The 19,783-nt window shown below is 39.1% G+C and overlaps 1 long non-coding RNA gene across 1 annotated transcript in view; it reads right to left on the bottom strand.

The window, feature by feature from the left end:
- Window positions 1-14,779, bottom strand: part of LOC142601768 (uncharacterized) — a 121,706-nt gene extending 106,927 nt beyond the window's left edge. Inside the window, exon 1 of the long non-coding RNA XR_012835385.1 lies at window positions 14,623-14,779. This is a non-coding gene — a long non-coding RNA (uncharacterized LOC142601768). The remainder of the gene's footprint in view (window positions 1-14,622) is intronic.
- Between the last annotated feature and the right edge of the window lie 5,004 nt (window positions 14,780-19,783).

Below are 19,783 nucleotides of genomic sequence, written 5' to 3'. Positions count from 1 at the left end.
CAAGAAGAAAATTCCCTTTTAGTTCACATATACATAACAGCCTGTCCCCCTTCCCCTTTCCTACCCAGCTTCCAGATCATGTCCTCTTTCCTAAGCAGAACCTTTTAAACCTTCCTCCTAATCTTTTCAGTCTCCCAGGTCCCCAGTTCAACCAGTTCCAACCTTTCTCCTCTCAATTTACAGTCATTATCTTTCTGAAAAATAATTTTTCTTCTCCCCACTTTTTGTCATTTTTCAGCTCTAGTTTCTTTTCCCAGCTATCTCAGCAGATTCTGAAGCCTAGACACTTCCAAGACTAAGATGGCAAATGAATAATAATAAAAAAATAATTCACAATTTCTGTGTGTAAAGACCACTGACTGTCATGTAGGTACCTAACTTTTATTACATTAAATTTCTAAATAGTAAAAAATGAACTGTATGTCACTAGAGACAATCATGTTTCAAAATCAAAATTCCACACCGGGTGAAACAGGACATCCTTCTTAAGACATTACCTTCCATGAAATTACAAGTGCAGATCATGCAGCAAGCTTGCTTTCTAATAGGATTTCTCTCACGTTATAAGAAGATTTTCAATAGCTTATATCTTGCTACTGAAATCTGGACAGGAATATTAACTATCAAAGAAACCATGTGTGGCTTCTCATTAATCTCAACATACTCAGCATCATCCAGGAAAAGCTATATATTCCATATATTATATGGTCCAGGTACATAGTGACAGAGTTTCTAAAGGAGATGATATACATGCAATATGGTTAAGTGCAACAGTTATAAAGGGAACTCAAAAATGTGAATTTTATTTACAGTACTCCTATTTTTAAAATGTGGACATTCTGCAATCATACAAAATGAATTAATCATATGGATTCACCAAAAAGACTGAATTAGCAAGGACATAGACAGCATTAATACCACAAGATACTGATACGGTAGAAAATATAGTTGAGAGGAAGACAAAAGGCACAAGAAGTTAATTTTAACTGAAGTTAACTGTTAAAATATAGATAAAACTATATACACATATAAAATATTCCCTAAAACTCTGGCAAATTATAGAGGGGTATTGAACTATTAAATCAATCTTCATATCAATTTGTCCTTAGGACCTGGTGTTACTCTTTATTCTGACAGCTTGCTATTTGGCTCATTGCTGGAACTAGGTGAAAAATGTAGTGATAAAAGAAAAGTTCGAAATGATGTATAGACTTCTATTTAAATTTAGGTTTGTACTTCAGCTAGGAATCCTACTAAGATTTGTTCTTTGAAGGGCCATGTTGTAGTTGATGTTTTTAAACATAGTCATTCTCCAGAGGCATCTAGATTTCTGTTCCAAAGAAACAGACATTTTTAGGCATTGAAGTCTAATTTGAAATGTTAGTTTATATAAGAAGTATTTCAGTCTCAGATGTCTGACCATATAAAGATACCAAAGAGATGAATCCTTCAGTATTTGAAGGAAGAAATTAAATATTTTTTTTCCAAATTTAACATCATTGCGAAATGAATGCTGGTTCCACTAAAGTTTCACTATCAATTGCAGCCTCAATCCACAACATCTAAATAAGGAGTAGAGCCAAACTTTTATATTGCCTTAGAAAAGGTCACAGTTTTAATGTTCATGGCATGTTTTCCAAAAACTCTTCAAACTTATGCCACACACTATATGTTTAACCTGCATCTTTCGATATCTAAATACACTTGTAATTCTTGGCCTGAAACTCACTATTGTTGTTTTCTGTGCTTCAACTTCTGTGTCATGAGACCTATTAAGTCAATTATTCATCCCTACTCCCACATACCTTCCTCTCTCTTGTTTTATAGCACTGTACAGTACACCGGCTTGCCTGGTGGAAGAGCTCTGAGCCTGGCTACTTCTACACCTCGGCTGTGAAGGACTGTTTCCACATACGGAATAGGGCATCACCTCAGTGGCACTGTTTACTCGATGTTAATTTAGGATGTGATTGTTGGGAACTAACTGCTTAGATTATGTAGGGATAATGAATGATGATTAAGAACTAACCATTTATTATGAAGTATGCTGTCAGCAAATGTCAGTCCAGCAAAGTTTCATCTTAAACTCTTAAAACTGGCATGATTTATCAGTTTTCTAAACACCCCCATCATGACCATCTCTAATTCCTCAACAAATATACAGATATGCCTATAAACAGTCAGTCACAGCAATTGTGTAGGATGCCACTGGAAGGCTGGAAAAAAAACTGTAAGGAGAAACAGAGGGAGAATGCACTTTAGTGTCAGTATCAAGGTGGTAATCATCTCACACAAAATAGAAGGACTTCTACAGCAGAAGGACTGGAAGAGACCACACCTCAGAACCTCCCAAAGTCTTCTAGGCACCCAACTCCCAGTCAAGGTGGGGTCAACGTTTTCTGACTGAGGCTGGAGTTCGCAGTTTTCCCTGGCTTCTTCAGAGACAGGGACCTGACTATCAATTACCCCAAACTCAAGAAGCCTCAAAGCTCTGGAATCTCTGGGAGCTCCAGTAACCACTCCAGTAATTGGGGTTAGTACACGGTTTCACAAACAGTTGTCACTGTACAACTACGTGGGAGGAAAGACAAAAGGCAATTCAGAGGCAGGATAGAATGTGCAATATTTCAAGTTGTTGGAAAAAAATGTGTAATATACTTTAGATGACTAGGGAGAAAACTGTTATGCAATTGTGAGAAAGGAACAGGGAATCAGAGTGCCAAAAATACTTCCCTGAAAAAAGAGGCAATACCAGTAAGAATCAAATGCTTATTTTAGGATTATTTATGACTTCACAAAGTATGGTATAAAACAAGAATAAATACTACAGGAAACAAGTGCAAGATCTTCCAAGGAATATTTTACCATTCCAGCTACATGTGGTATTTTTTGTTATTGCCTTTGAAAGCATGAGAAGTTGAACTTCATATTTTGTACAGTTTGGGGGATCAGCTGATTAGAAGCTTTTGTTCAATTAAAATATTCTGATTTTGTGAAATCATCAACTTTGACTAATTTCTTCCCACAGAAAAAACAAACAAACCCTGAAACATTCACAAATAAAAAAGAAACAATTTTGAAATGTATTTGAAGTAAAACTTGAGAAAGATTGAAGCTAAAAGAAGCAGCTCAAAGTCTTCTTTAAATTTGCTTCAAAGTACATAAATAAAGTTTTGGCTTTGTGTCGCTTTTAGGGTTTCAAAAGAAAATCATGATATCTCAATTTTTCTGGAGACAGAAATGTCTACTTTGACCAAACTTAATTCTGAAGGAAACAAAATATACGGTTTTATACTATATTTTGACATTACTGTATTTTTTTCTTCTTTGTATCAGTTATTATGAGTACAAATTAAAAATAATCTTAGAAACCATTCCTTATAGACAACCGAGTAAGTGCAAATTCCCACTGTTTTAAATTAATTTCAAGAAACTTGCAGGGCAATACAGATACGTATGAGGCCTTGATCATCTAAAACTAGTGGGAACACCTTTAGTTTCTCTCATTTCAAAGCTAGTAAAATGTTTTGTTTCATCCCAACAGTGGTGTAAAGCAAATATTAATGCAAAACCTTTGTCACTGGAAAAAAAGCTGGTTTTGGCCTGGCTTATTCAAGGTAATCAGGTACTGAAATTAATCAAGCTGATAGTAGAAGAAGTATCCTGTTTTACCATCTCAAGGAATTATATTAAACACAATTTCTTCTTTTTTTATGGCTGAAAGTGAAAACATGTTCAGAAAAAAATAGGTTCTCTCCAAACACCGTGATTAATACAACTAATAGACTTTTTGTTACTGTTTTACTGGTTTAGTCTTTTCTGTCACACATTATAAACACTAAAGAGAGTAGAAATGTGAAAAGGCTGTTCTCTTAATCAGCTGCTGAATTAATGAAGGCCAAACTTGTGGCTGTCACTAAAAAAAGAGAAGGTATTTGGAGTCAGGTGAAATCTTGATTTTTCCAGTTCCTGCTCTCTATACTGTTTTAATTCTGTCATTTCCAAATGGACTGCTAGTCTAGAAAATATGGTAATTCATTTCACCACCCAATTTTAATGCATAGATTCTGGACAATGTGAAGGTTTTGCTTTAATAACTTTTTTCGTTTGTGACCATTTCCTAGATGAGGAATTACATCTAGAAAGATTCTTCGTATCAGCACCAGATGACATGTCAGAGTCTCACAAGAATTAGTAAGAGAACATCTCTGTCTCTGAGGTTGCAGACATTTAATCATTTCTTCACTATTCTGGGCAGCTGCACACTGACCTCATAGCCATCACCTGCTTCTGGGCTGTCAGCCACAGTACTTTGTAATATAAGGGCTACTTTGCATGCTGTTTTACCAAGAAGAAATGCCACTAACTGTGACAACAATCCTAATTAGTTGTTGAAATACCATTGTGAAGATCTGTCACCAGCGATTACTCATCTCTTTAATGGTTCCTTCAAACAGAAGCTCTGTTTCAGCTATTTAGAAAATGACCAATATCATTATCATTCCCTCAGGGGCTTATCTAAGCACTCTGAAGGATTACTGTCCAATTTTACTTTTCAGCAAGGTTGCAAAAGTCATGAAATAGACACTTTTCAGGGGGAAAATAAAACATCTTTACAGCAAGAATTTCAGCCGCGGGAGGTTGGGAGCAGTTATATACCTTTAGGCAAACTATAACACAGCAATTATAAGGAAAGCATCCTCTAAAGGATATAGCGGGAACAAGATTTTTGGAGAATGAGACCAATAGGGGATAAAAAGTGAGAAAAGGATTAGATTCAGGACTAGAAACAAGACATTTGATTTCCAAACCTTCCTATTGGTATCACAAGCTAAAATTATACCACAGGGCAGAAGTGGACTGGCTCAGCGTAGGCCAGCAGGGTAACTATCTGCTGTAACAGACAAACCACAGACAGCTGTTTGACTTAATAAATAATTGCTAACAAATGCAACATTAACAATTCCACTAAGATTAGAATAATTAGGATTAGCTATACAACATATTTTTGTTTGCAACATAGCTATTGCCACCCTTCAATGCCTGAAATGAAAAACCTGCTCCACACTGCTTAGAGAAATGAATACTTAACCCCAATCAAACAGCTGTTCCAGATCTCCTAAAACTATCCCAACAAGTTAATGCTTAGAGGATGAACAAGGTACTAATTTATCGTCCATACTCGAGACAGAGAAAGACAGTTTAAAGGAAAAAATTTAAAAAAAAAAAAAGCCTGAAGTTTGTTATAGAAATGTCTGTATCTGTAACTGATAAACACATTAGCATGGGTTTATGTAGAACAATTGATACTAACAGTGATCAGCAGCAATTGTTTTGGAGGATGTCACATGAACAAACACATATTAATAAATGAATAAAACTGTGATCAAATTATGGTTAACCTGTCCATAGCAGTGTTTTCTCAACTCTAATAATACAGCTATTGACATAAGACAACGGTTTCTATCCTTTCTAGTTCCTTAAACCTGAAGCTTTATGTTCACAGAATGCAGTGAACACACTGATCTTGAAATCTTCAGATTCCTTTACTCAATTCTTTGAGGTAAAATTACTTACTACTATAAAATATTTTCTTATTAGGAATGGAACTTTTATGAAGAGGAATACACAAAACTTTGCAGGAGGTGTAGAGCTGATGGTATGTGAAGCCAAGCATATATGCCAGCATTAGCATGATCAGAGCTGTTGTATAGAAAATAATAGTTATATTCAGGAAATTTCAAATATTTACTAATTTAAAAGTCAAAGATAATGGTAATTATCTGACAATAAGTTTTAATAGCTTTTTAAGGGATGTTTAGTTACTTAGAATTCTTTCCATTGCTTTGAATTACAAGTGTAAATCAGTGAAAAACAAGTGTAAATCAGCTTCTATGATGAATATTGTTAAATTCTGACAAAGTTAGATTCCCATATTTACTATTTGTAGTAGTATTATTCATAGTTTTACATTTCTGTTATTTTAAATTTGTCTTATCAACTGTACAGATTGGGTGCATCCATAAGTAATTTTCCACTAAGATGTGATTAAAATTACCTCAAAATTAGACAAATAAATGCATACTCCAGTAAAATTCATCTTTGAAAATATACATCAGAGAAACCCAAAAGATAGAGGTTAGAAGAAATAAAGCTTTGTTACATATAAAGGCTCAGTTTCTGCAAGTGATACATACACATTTCCTGTTAGCATCACTGAGAGTTATACAGAAAAATGGGAAAACTGACTCCTAAAGTTATATAATTCTATGTGAGATCAAAATGTGCTTCTCTATGAACTGTGCCGCAGCACATCTTCTGTTGCTCTGAGCAGAATTCAGACCTTGTGATTCCTTAAAAACAAACAAACAACAATTTCTTTGTAGTTTGCAAAATATTACGTATTTCAAATAGAGATTAAATACATGCTCTTATTGTCTTCAGCTGTTATAGATTCCCGTGCCTAATGTTATTTTCCCAATTCTATTTATTTTGGCAGACTTCTCTCTCTGGTCCTATTCTCCACTTCTCCTGATTCTTTTTTATAATTCCTAAATCCTTACCATCTGTTTCCAGTTCCTGCCTTTACCCATGTGATCTCTCACCAAGTTTTCCCCTTGTCCATCTCTCTTTCTCTCTCTCCTCGGCTGTATCACCTGCCTGAAGTAACCTTCCTGACCTCTCCCAATCACCTTTCCTCTCCTCCCCAGGCCACGGCGGTTCTCAGTCCTCTTCACTAACTTATCTTTGTCTTTTGCACACACAACTTCCAGCTTCCCTGTCTTGAAGACTTGCTCTTCTGGTCTCCATTCTCAATGTTCAAGTTATGTCTTTAGCCACCCTCCAGTTCTTACTCCTAAAATCTCAACTGGAGCTTTCTAACCATCACAGAGTTTAGGTACCAGCAAAGAGATCATAGAAGACACAAGGTTTCTTATGTGACTTAAGTCTGACCTGTAGCACACAGGCGATGGAGTTCCAGGGCAAGCCCTTCCTGCCTTGCCCCCAGGATTCATTCCTGCAGTAGCAAATGTGCAATACTACCAGAGTTCTGCAGTCCAATAAACCCTCGAAGCAACATGTATAAACTGAGAGTTTGCCCAGATCTGGAAAAGCACAGCCCTGAAAAAGATTGTTCCCTTTAAGGATTTCAGGCCCTCCCCCAAAGCAGGAAAATTACACAGCTTTGCAAACAATAACTCACCTGTGTTTAAATTAGATACAGACTAAATAATGTATTTTCCCCAGAGTCCCATTTTTAGAAGGAGCTGACTCTTCTGGTTGAAATGTTTTGCCTGAATTTTCTGGAACTGTTAAGGAATTTTTGAAGGTATTCTAAACAACTATCTGAGGAACAGTTAGAAAACCTAGAAAGGTGCTGCCTCCTATTCCCACATCATTGCTTAACTTCTTTTCTGAAAGCTGACATACAGGAATATGTCATTGTAATAGGAATCTAAATCATTATGATAGCTGATCATGAAATAAAGAGACAAGCAAACTCAGAAAATAAACTTGCAGGCTAATTCTAGCTGCCTTCCTACAGCCGTTTAAAGAGCTAGGAGATTTAAAGACAATCTATCCAGTCACCCATATCTGATACTAGCAAAGAACTCTTCAGTTCCAGGCACGCAGGAAGAAAAATAGATATTGACATAGCAGAAGGTACCAGCTGAGAAACTGCTGAGGACTGTTATCACGTAAGCCTGCTGTCAAAAGAGATTGAAGTGTTCTTCTCCAACTGTCTAGTATATCACTGGTATCAACCCCTGCAGATTTATTGTCTGGTAGTTCATGTTATGTGAAAACATCCACTCCTGCAACAGTATCATTACATGATCTGTTGGGTTTGCGTGGCAAAGTTTTGGTAGCGAGGCAGGGGGCTACAGGGGTGGCTTCTGTGAGAAGCTGCTAGAAGCTTCCCCTGTGTCTGATAGAGCCAATGCCAGCCGGCTCCAAGATGGACCTGCCGCTGGCCAAGGCCAAGCCAATCAGCGCCTCTGTGATAACATATTTAAGAAGGAAAAAAAAATACAGTTAGAGAGCGCTTTTGCAGCCAGAGAGAGGAGTGAGAAGATGTAAGAAACTCTGCAGACACCAAGGTCAGTGCAGAAGGAGGGGCAGGAGGTGCTCCAGGTGCCGGAGCAGAGATCCTCCTGCAGCCCGTGGTGAAGACCATGGTGAAGCAGGCTGTCCCCCTGCAGCCCATGGAGGGAGGATGAGGGGGTGTAGAGATTCCACCTGCAGCCCGTGGAGGACCCCACACCGGAGCAGGTGGAGGCACCTGAAGGAGGCTGTGACCCCGTGGGAAGCCCGCGCTGGAGCAAGCTCCTGGCAGGACCTGTGGACCCATGGAGAGAGGAGCCCACGCCAGAGCAGGTTTGCTGGCAGGACTTGTGACCCCGTGGGGGACCCACGCTGGAGCAGTTTGCTCCTGAAGGTCTGCAACCCATGGAAGAGACTCACGTTGGAGAAGTTTGTGAAGGACTGTCTCCTGTGAGAGGGACTCCATGCTGGAGCAGGGGAACAATGAGAGGAGTCCTCCCCCTGAGGATGAAGAAGCGGCAGAAACACCGTGTGATGAACTGACCATAACCCCCACTCCCCGTCCCCCTGTGCCGCTGAGGGGGGCAGAGGTTGAAGCCGGGAGTGAAGTTGAGCCCGGGAAGATGGGAGGGGTGGGGGGAGGTGTTTTAAGATTTGATTTTATTTCTCATTCCTCTACTCTGTTTTGCTTAGTAATAAATAAGATGAATTCCCTCTCTCAGTTCAGTCTGTTTTGCTTGTGACGATAATTAGTGAGTGATCTCTCCCTGTCCTTATCTCGACCCACAAGCTTTTCCTTGTACTTTTTCTCTCCTGTCTGGAGAAGGAGGGGAGTGATAGAGCAGCTCTGGTGGGCACCTGGCCCTCAGCCAGGGTCAACCCACCACAGTCTTTTTTGGCACCCAACGTGGGGCCCGAGGGGTTGTGATAAGGACAAGTCTGACCCAAGTGTGTTAAAACAAAGTTGTTATAAGCATTTATAATGTTATTGAAACAGTCACTGGTCATAATGATGTTCTGTTTGGTCACATGGCTCTGTTTTGTAAACCCGTGTTTACTCTATGCAATCCCTGCGGTGCTGTTTATCACCTCTGGGAGAGGGGTTCGTGTTCTCATGTTGTTGTATTGTGTGATAATGATTTATGATATCATTGACAGTCATGGGTCTGAGCTGGTATGTGTATGTAGCATTTCAGTCAGGCCCGTACCTCAGTCAATATCTTTCAGAATTGATTAATAATTGGACCCAATCTATGGGGAAGACAGGGGGGGATACCTTCTCCCACTCTTTCACCTCCTCTTTTCCCTTTTGGTTGGTTACACCAAAAAGGACTGACGTGGTTCAGCCCCAGCCGGTAGCTAAGCGCCACGCACCGCTCACTCACCCCTCCCCCGGCGGGATGGGGAAGAGAACGGAAAAACAAGGGCAAAGCCTCGAGGGTTGGGATAAGGGCAGGTTACTGGGACAGCAAGGGAGAGGGAAACAATCAACAACAGTGCTGATAACAGATAGTAACAATGGGTGATAACAGAGAACGATTTACCGATCCGACCACCGACCAGACGCTCGACCCGTCCCGGAGCCACGCCGACACGCCGAACCCACCCCTGCCCGACTGGCCCCCTTTTATGGTGAGCATGACATCACATGGCATGGAATAGCCCCCGGCCAGCTTGGCTCACCTGTCCTGGCTCCTTGGGAAATTAACTCTATCCTTGCCAGAACCAGGACACATGACAAGGAGGGAGATATTCTTGGAACAACATTCCAATATCATTGGTTTGAAGACAACAATTTGTTCACTTGTTTTTTTTACAGCAACATTATGCTTTAATAATATTGTTAAGACTGACTCGGGGCTTTCCAATACAATAACCTAGCAGCACAGTGCCTACCGCAGAATATTAAGTAAATTCCAATGGGTAAGAGGTTGTAAGGGATTGCTAGGACCAAGTTTGATGACAACAGTGCTCTAACCCAAATAATACAACATCATTTCATGTCAATCAAATGCAGAGAAAAACACGAACAAGAGAAACCAAACCAAACCCCCATATTCTATTTCAAAAGACTCAAGCCGTAGAGCTTGACCTGAAGGTAAATAATGCCACTCTATTTTGTATTATTGAAACTGTAAAAACAAACAACTCACCTTGCTATTTAAAAAGGAAAATAAAACCCATCATATTTCAGAATTCTTGCTACCTATAACCTTTCTCTTTTTCATTGGCAGATACATCTCACATTTTAACTCTATTTGTGACTCTCATGCTCATCTATGTCTTTACATAGATCAAAGAGAACACGTGGCTAATGGGCTAAAATATCTCTTTCTATAGTTTTTTCTCCTTCTCCATTAATTACAGGCAGTTCATGTAGCTCTCTTCTGTGAAATGTTATACAGTATTAATTTAGTCATTACAAAATACCCCTCTTTTTAAGGAAAACAGTCCAATATAAATGATTTCATTTTTTTTATAAGTTCTGTGGATCAATTCTGGTGAAACACCCTCAAAGGGATGGTGAAGGGAAATAAAACTTGACTTCTGAAAAGAAGCTGTGAAGGATAGAGTAGTCTAAAATAAAAAGAAAAATCTACTCTTACCCAGAGATCTCAATCAGTAAGTAAAATCAGGAGAGACTTCTGTAGGTTTAGGATAACATACAGGAGGTTCTGATCAGATTGGCATGGAGTGAAGTATCTAAGGATCACACCAGAGACTGAAAACTAGATGAGAACAGGCAGGTAGCAGGTTCTTTTTTTAATAGCTGCTTGCCTCTCATTTCAAGATACCCAAATCACACAATTTGTAAATCCAGTTGTCAGGGCATGAAAATGTTGAGATTTCTGAAGCAGAAGTCACTTAGCCATCTGGCAGGCAGGAATGAATGCTGGAGAACCAAGCTTCTCCGTTTCATTTCAGTAACATGTTATATAAAACAAGTGAGCAGGGACACCTTGGCATATAAGGAGTACATAAGAAAAAAAAAGTCATATAATTTAGCAGGCATATGAGGAACAGATCACCCAATGACAGCTACAACAAAAGAATAATCCTGTAATGGCTCTTTGACAGTTTATTTTCAGTGCATATGCTTAGGCAGTACATACTGTTTATTTTCTAAGCAGCTTAGCAGATGGGAGGTAAGCAGGATGATGATTATAATTCAATATAAAATACATTTAAATAAAGTTGGGGGTCTGACTTAAGCCCTTAAAAGTCAAAATATATAAGTTAAGTCTCCAGCAACATCCTTAGCTCAGCTGGTATTCTTATTTTCTAAATGTGGAACAGTCTCTTATCGCAGGCTGCCACACCACTGGACAATGTAGAATTGGTATGAGGGAAGAATTAGTTCCAGCAGCTCCTGAAGAACAAGATTCCGCACCACAGGCAATTTGACACAACTCCTAACAGGCCATTTTCCACATATTTTTTCTCAGTGAAACAGGGGTTTAAACTTTCATTTGTTTTTTCTAATATCTATTCTTTCATACCTACCTGATCCAACTTACTAAAATGTCTCAGTGGATTGGTATCTCAGCAAAATCTCTAATTTAAACAGGTAAGAAACAAAAGTAGTTTGCTCAAGTTTACCACAGAAAGGTCAGTGCCACAATACAACATTTTACCAGTCTCCTGAATTCCAGGTAAACCCTTCCAATCACTTTAAACTTTTTGATGTTATCCTGAATATTGTTTCAGGGAATACATATAGGAACATGCTACTACAGAATTTAAGGGAAAGGTGAAAAGAAACTTAATTCTGATGATGAAATTGTATTCTAGTTCATTATTCCATTGCCATTAAATGATAAGCTAACAAAGCATGAAACTATCAAGGCAAGTGCAGCATCATATTGCAGTTACAGAAGTTGGAAGGTGGTCCTCAGTGGCTTTGATGAATTATGATACTACATTGAGTACCTGCCACTGCAAATATTAATTTAGGGATGAAATGTCGCAGTCAGACATTCAAGGCTTACACCTACAGACTGCCGTTTATTACCCACTGCCACAAAAGGAAAAAGGGAGGCAAACCACAATTAATGCATCTCATTAATATTTTCTTAATAGATTTTAACTGTTTAGTTAATTAAGGGCCAGAATGCCCCTAGGTACAGACCTCAGCAATAGAAGGATGGGGGAAGGCTTAAAAGTTGGATACGGAATATAGGGATGGGGGAAGACCGAATTTTGTCAGGTATATGTATAGTGTGTAGAATAAATGAGTATTTCCAAGAACCTGGAGTACAAATAATAGTGCTTTAAAAAAAGAAATCAATATCACATCCTCTGCCTGTCCATAGGATGAACATTCAAGGAACATTCATTTCGATAAGTTAATAGGAGATTTGATAAATGCATGGAAGAATAATTTGTCTTAAACACAAGAAACTATCTCTCAGGCTCAGGAAGAACTGGAGTTGCACGTTCCTAGCACTGAGAATGCACACCAATAAAATCTGTGTGTTTGCTTTGCTCTTACCCTGTGGGCTTCCTTCTGAATCTGCTGCTAGGCAGGATACTGGTCTTCATATGCATTTGATTTCTAATACACTGCTTTTCACAGTAACTAGAGGTATCAGAACAAAATTAGAGAAAATATGAAGAGAGATAATGAATTTACTGCTGTGATCAATACTCTCAGATCTCTTCAAAGATCCTAAGTTTAAGAAGCCTATATGATTTGGACGGGTTTTTTGTTTCTTTGTGGTTAGTTTTTTTAAAAGCACACCAATTTATTACTTTTTTTTAAACAGCTTCTATTTTTTACTCCCTGCCTCCCTGCAACTGTTTTGTGCAATACCTTGACTTATAAAGATCTGATACGTTACAAGCTCAAGATTCAGGTTACTATGTCACATCATGTATGTGACATCAGCATATGAGACTGAGATATGAATTGTTAATAAGAGACACAAAATGATATTCAGCATGAAAAAATTATCTGTAAAGGAAGATTAGAAAATACAGTACCAGAAGTACCTCACTAGTACCTTACTGTTCTTGTAAGATCCAACCATATCAATAGACCTACTATGGAGTATAATGCTCAAACGATGTAATGGATAGCATCAAAATACCTTCTTAAGCCCAACCAAAGTTCTTCCCACTCTGAACAATATATTTGATCTGGTAAACTTAAAGTAAAACAAGTTACATACAATTCTTCCCCTTTCCAGAATTACATTAGAAATTACTTTAAAGGCTTGCAAGTTCAGTTCCAGCAGCTAAATTATGTTAAACCCAAATTGTTTTTTCCCTGTTACAGCACTGTTGCTCTACGTGCAGACAGATTTTTCTTTCTTTATTTCTTACTTGTTTTCCCAAGTTCTAGGACTGCATTAACTTACTGTTGCAAGCAGGCATGGTAGATATCTCAGATTCAAATCTGCCCTGTCTGCTGGAGGTAATTTAGTTTGTAAAATAAGTATTTTATTTTACGTTTCATATCCCTGAACTCAAGGCAAGTTTCAATAGTCTGCTTAGCCCAACAGATAACATGAAGAACTCTTCTGTGAAGAGGTAAGAAGTTTCTGCAGGGAGATTCCCATCAGACCTCACTGCTGCATGATTTGGAAACTCGAGAATTTTTCAGAGATTCTTAGTATCTAGCTAAATTTCCCCTTTAAAACTAATTATTATATCTCAATATGTTTACAATTCTCTCACTGTGGTGGGTTGACCCTGGCTGGGGGCCAGGTGCCCACCAGAGCCGCTCTATCACTCCCCTCCTTCTCCAGACAGGAGAGAAAAAGTACAAGGAAAAGCTTGTGGGTCGAGATAAGGACGGGGAGAGATCACTCACTAATTATCGTCACAAGCAAAACAGACTGAACTGAGAGAGGGAATTCATCTTATTTATTACTAAGCAAAACAGAGTAGAGGAATGAGAAATAAAATCAAATCTTAAAACACCTCCCCCCACCCCTCCCATCTTCCCGGGCTCAACTTCATTCCCGGCTTCAACCTCCGCCCCCCTCAGCGGCACAGGGGGACGGGGAGTGGGGGTTACGGTCAGTTCATCACGCGGTGTTTCTGCCGCTTCTTCATCCTCGGGGGGAGGACTCCTCTCATCGTTCCCCTGCTCCAGCATGGAGTCCCTCTCACGGGAGACAGTCCTTCACGAACTGCTCCAGCATGGTCTCTTCCATGGGGTGCAGACCTTCAGGAGCAAACTGCTCCAGCGTGGGTCCCCCACGGGGTCACAAGTCCTGTCAGCAAACCTGCTCTGGCGTGGGCTCCTCTCTCCATGGGTCCACAGGTCCTGCCAGGACCTTGCTCCAGGGTGGGCTTCCCACGGGGCCACAGCCTCCTTCAGGTGCCTCCACCTGCTCCGGCGTGGGGTCCTCCACAGGCTGCAGGTGGAATCTCTACACCCCCTCATCCTCCCTCCATGGGCTGCAGGGGGACAGCCTGCTTCACCATGGTCTTCACCACGGGCTGCAGGAGGATCTCTGCTCCGGTGCCTGGAGCACCTCCTGCCCCTTCTTCTTCACTGACCTTGGTGTCTGCAGATGTTCTTACATCTTCTCACTCCTCTCTCTGGCTGCAAAAGCGCTCTCTAACTGTTTTTTTTTCCTTCTTAAATATGTTATCACAGAGGCGCTGATTGGCTTGGCCTTGGCCAGCAGCGGGTCCGTCTTGGAGCCAGCTGGCATTGGTTCTATCAGACACAGGGGAAGCTTCTAGCAGCTTCTCACAGAAGCCATCCCTGTAGCCCCCCCCGCCCTCCCGCTACCAAAACTTTGCCACGCAAACCCAACACACTCATTCACAAGAGCACTTGTTTGTGGGAGAAGCAGGTCCTCCACCATACCATCAAGATTACGATTCACTGTCCTGATCATGATAAAATACAAATGCTCAGGGTGGTACTTTCATGAATTAATTCATTTTCAGAAGCATGTCTTTCCATCAGGTACATAGCTTGAGATACACATATACTTCTTAAAGAGAGAACACTGGATGTCATAACAAAACCATCAGATAGTATAATAACCTCCTCTCTTTTATGCTGCTAGGTTGGAGGCTTTTTCCCTGCAATATGTGACACTAACAAAAGAGTATAACCAACAGCAGTTACCAACTTGCAGGCATGTTTTGCTACACTGAAACAATCACTGGGAGCCACCCTGAGAAGTGAAAAGTCAAATAAAGGAAAAAGAAGGGTCGAAGAGGGAGGAAGCCATAATAACATAGCCACTGATTTTGGTTTATTGATAAAAGAATCTGTTATTGAAGGAGTCAAGTCATTAGGCAACAAAATTGAGATATTTTTAACACTAATGAGACAGGAAACTTTGTTAAGTCTTGGCTCTGAAAATAAAAGCTTCAATCTTTATTACTTAATGTTAGAACAGAAACATTTACACAGGCTAATAAACCTTTCTACTTTGATTTTACTGCTCTGGGCTCAGCATCAAAACTTTCACTGAATACAATCCACCCATACGCAAGTGACTCAAAATATAACATATACCTACCGGATGCACAGTTACGTGCTTCTAACACATATTTGTGATAAAATTCAGTTTTATATCATCTGTATCATCTTACTGTTATCCTAACAAAGGCTAAAAAGATCAAATTGAAGAAGGTCAATTAATGAATTGATGAAAACATAAATCAGGACAGAGCCGTAGGTTGCCAATACAAAAGAAACAATATGCCTATTCAACTTGACTGATGTTTTGACACATTTATCTTCCACTTTTTTTTTTACATTAACGAAAAAAAACCAACAGACCAATGTCATATTCCTTTCATTAATCAAAACCTTACAAAGTTTCTGCCATTTTCCTGTCTCTCCTGGAACAAAACAAAAAGAGGTAGCCATGTTGCGTGTCTCACCCTCACTCATCCAGGTCTCCCCTCAGAGATGTCCCAGGCAAATTAAGGCAAAGGCCTTCTATGCCCCAAAGCACAAGTATGCTGTACCTCTCCCTCCTCAAGTCAGGACACAGGAGGGATCACACTCAGCAGAGGGGGATGCCCCTTACCTCAAAGGCTGAATCTACAGCACAGAGGAGAGGTACACTTTGGCCTAAGAAAACATTACTTAAAAAATAAAATGCAAATGGAGAGCAAGAGGAACTATGAAAGCCCAACAACATTTCAACAGCAAAATCATTACAGTGTTGGATACCTCCTGGATAAAACAGCTACAGAGAATAGCTACATGAAGTTGCATGAGAAGGAGATCGTCACTTACAGTTTCCTTTCACTCTTTCCAATTATTTAGAATCTGCTACCCCAGATACTACATCTGAGAACATGAGCCAGATCTTTCAATTACAGAAATGTAAAGTAAAGCTATTTTGAAAGGGAAGAACTAGAACAGTCATAACTTATGTCAGCAAACACAGCTTAAAACCTTGACACCTTAGGACACTTTAAATTAAATTTGGAATAGGTCAGGTATACACTCAGGGTGAAATGATTAGTCTCAGATAACTCAATGCAGAGAGGCTCACACAACCAGCACATATTGCTCTTACCTTTTCTGCATCTCTTCCTTGCAGGATCACAGACATATCCAACACAGATATACCAAAGCTGACTTCACATGTATTTCCCAGAACTAGAGTGTAACAGAGCACACTACAGAGTCCATCAAGCTGGCTAAACATCTGCTAACTGAGATTTTCAATGACACTGAGCCCTGTGAGCCCAGGCACGCATCTGAGCCATGAACTGTGCCTGCTCATTAAGCTAGCTGAGGTGATATTGTGGTACGGCTATACCTCATCTAGACATCAGTATTGAAAACAAATGGTGCTCTTTTCTGTTGATAAATCTAACTGCGTTTTCTTGCTCAGATGTCTCTATAACATGTTTCAGTAGTTGGTGTCTCTGAAATAAGAATCCTTTAGGTTGGTCTATTGCAAGTCCCTTGCATGAATTTAGTTAAGGTAGAAGTGCAGCAAATCTTCAAATTTGATAAATTCAGACTGAAAGATGTGCTCTCTGAAGAAAACTGTCTGAACGATGCCCTAAGCCTTCATCTTGTGTTCCAGAATGGAAGTGGAATAGTGGCCATTCCCCTCTAGCCTGCCCTCCCTTCCCCCCCCCCCCCCAACTTCTTGTTGCACCTGATGCATTGAAAACATACTGAATCCAGCACAACAGCACTGAAATCTGTACCACACTCCTTTTGGCATATGTTCCTTACTTCCATTTCACAGAAGTGTATCAGTGTCATGGTTTCATTCGCTAGATAGCATCCAGTCAGAGTCCTGCTGAAACATAGCACGGATCTAATGCCGCACGAGGAAGGACCTGGAAAGGGTTTTTCTCAGAAGTTAAATTCTTCACTGTCCTTAAGCACAAAAGCAATAGGAAAAGTGTAATATGTTTGGGAAGGGTGCAAAGTACTTCTTTCAGTAAGATTTTTCAGTTAATTCTCTGTTTTCAAATCCATGGCACTGTCTTTCACTTTTTCTTCCTGCATTCCTTTCATACTTTCACACCCTAACAGTCACAAGATCAAAATCATACAAAATCTCCAGCATTTCATGCCTTTTTCTTTTTTGTCTCTAAGTGCTTGTAGTAGGTGCACAAGTCCCTAAGAAAGCAAATATTACTTCAAGATGTGGTTTATCGATAATAAAAGACTACTAGTCAGACCAGAACACTGTTGGAAACAACAAAACTTCTATTACAGTGTCTCCATATGTCCTAGATGTTGTTGTCAGTTACTTTATTAATTAAATAATATAGCTTTGTTATATTATCACCTTAGAAACCACGACAGGGAAGTTAGTTGTCTAAGATTAGAAGGTTTTACTAAAAAAAATTAAATGCTTGACCACATTGTACTTGTGAATGACTGAATTTTACCTTCATAGCATAGCAAGTTTCCCCTCTGTGCAAGGGGAATTTATTGAACATCACCAGCTTTAGTTCAAAAGCACTGCTAATTCAAATAAAATCTCAACGTTAAATGAAAATGTCTTACTAAAAGCAAACAACATCAATGCATGCTTAAATTTCACTTATCAGCAAATCCTATCACCTTACACTATCTTTCACCTTCAGCAACTTCTGAACAATACTCTTCAAAGAATGGCAGTCTTTGTGCGGGCAGCCTATACTAAAACTGAGAACACTTTCTGTCCACAGCCAGAGGACCCACCATGATCATGACTTGTACTAATTATGAGCCATAGGGAATCCAATCAATGAGTTAATCTGTCCTGGGGGGAAAAATAATCTCTGATTAAAAAAGTCTTTGTTTATTTGAAATTAATTATTTTGTATATTGTCATTTCTGTCCTTACATCAATTTAGATACACAAAAAATAGGAAGATAAAACTAGGTATCTCAAAAAAACTTTTCCCTCACGGAGGACTGTGATTATTTTTTGCTTGTTCCTAATCTGGATAAAAGTGGACTGCAACATTTCAAACCTAGATGAGCTTGATCTCTTAACTTTAAGTTTCACTAAACTTTTCTCTAACTTCACCTTAGTTGAGGAGAGAACCTCTGGATATATGCTATCAAAAACATTACTATCCAGCTATTGGAAAGCTTTATAAAGCCTAGAATATAAGAGGTAGAGATACACAGAGATTTGAAGAAATGTGGCTTGACAGAGTCAAACGCTATCCAGGAGTAGATCAAGCAAGCCAAGGCACAATTCTAATATTCCGCGGTGAAAAAGAGTCAAGGTAGCACGCAACTTGGAAACAGAAAACCAAGCATTTCTCCCATGAAGAGGTATAGAGGTAGAGCCACAGTACCAAGAGAAAAACACTGACTGCCAAGAAGTAAATGTGCATGTATATGCACAGTGGAAGGTGAGTGCAGAAGAGATCTATTAAGACTATTACCTTTACATTCTTGCACTAAACCATCTACAACTCCAGAAGGACTCGACCTTCTCTTTTAACTTGAAGTCCTTCACATTTTTATTTATATGAAGTTTGCAGTTGCCTGTAGTTAAAACTACTCGATTAGATACTCGGTACTGCTGAAAACACAAGCCATCACAGGTAAACAAATCTGAAGCTGGTGCTACAGCACTCATTTTTAAAGTATACACTATGTAAAATACACAGAGGAAAGGACTGGTATTCTTCAGTGACACCTCGTACTTGCAGCTGATCACAGGACTCAGAATATCCTCACTAGTGTTTTATCATCTCCCCAGTTACATACAACTGTGGCCTCAATATCTTGTCATTTTTTATTGCATTTAATTGTTGGCTCTTGTTTAAGAAATTAAACAGGCAGATTTCCAAAGTATTCAGAATCTAATACTTTCAAATTATTTTCTAGGGAGTCTATCTAATTTTGTGAAAAATGTTTCATCAGGAACAGTAATTAGAAATTTCTTATATTCTCTCCATTCTCTTTTTTTTCCCCATCAGAGATTTAGTTTGGTCAAACACTCTGCTTAGGTGGTTTGGAAATCGAAATATCATCCAAAATGTTCAAAATTTATTTCCTCTGCAGGTGAAAAAACTGCATAATATTTAAAGTGACAGTGCCCACTGTCATTCACTGTCCCATGCCTCAGTGGTTAAAAATATAAAATTTACATGAGTCACTTTTGAAAAAGAATACAAACTAATTAAGAAATAAATTAAGTTACATGTGAACACAGAACTAGGATTATAGTATCATTTAACAATTTTCTCACCACTCAATGCAGTTGTCTGGTCTTATTTTATTTCCAAATAATGACCATATATATTTCCACATTGTTTATTTTTTTAAGGAAAA

This window comes from Balearica regulorum, chromosome 4, assembly GCF_011004875.1.
Source record: "Balearica regulorum gibbericeps isolate bBalReg1 chromosome 4, bBalReg1.pri, whole genome shotgun sequence".
In the NCBI taxonomy this organism is placed as follows: domain Eukaryota; kingdom Metazoa; phylum Chordata; class Aves; order Gruiformes; family Gruidae; genus Balearica; species Balearica regulorum.
This window is presented reverse-complemented; position numbering and strand designations above follow the sequence as displayed.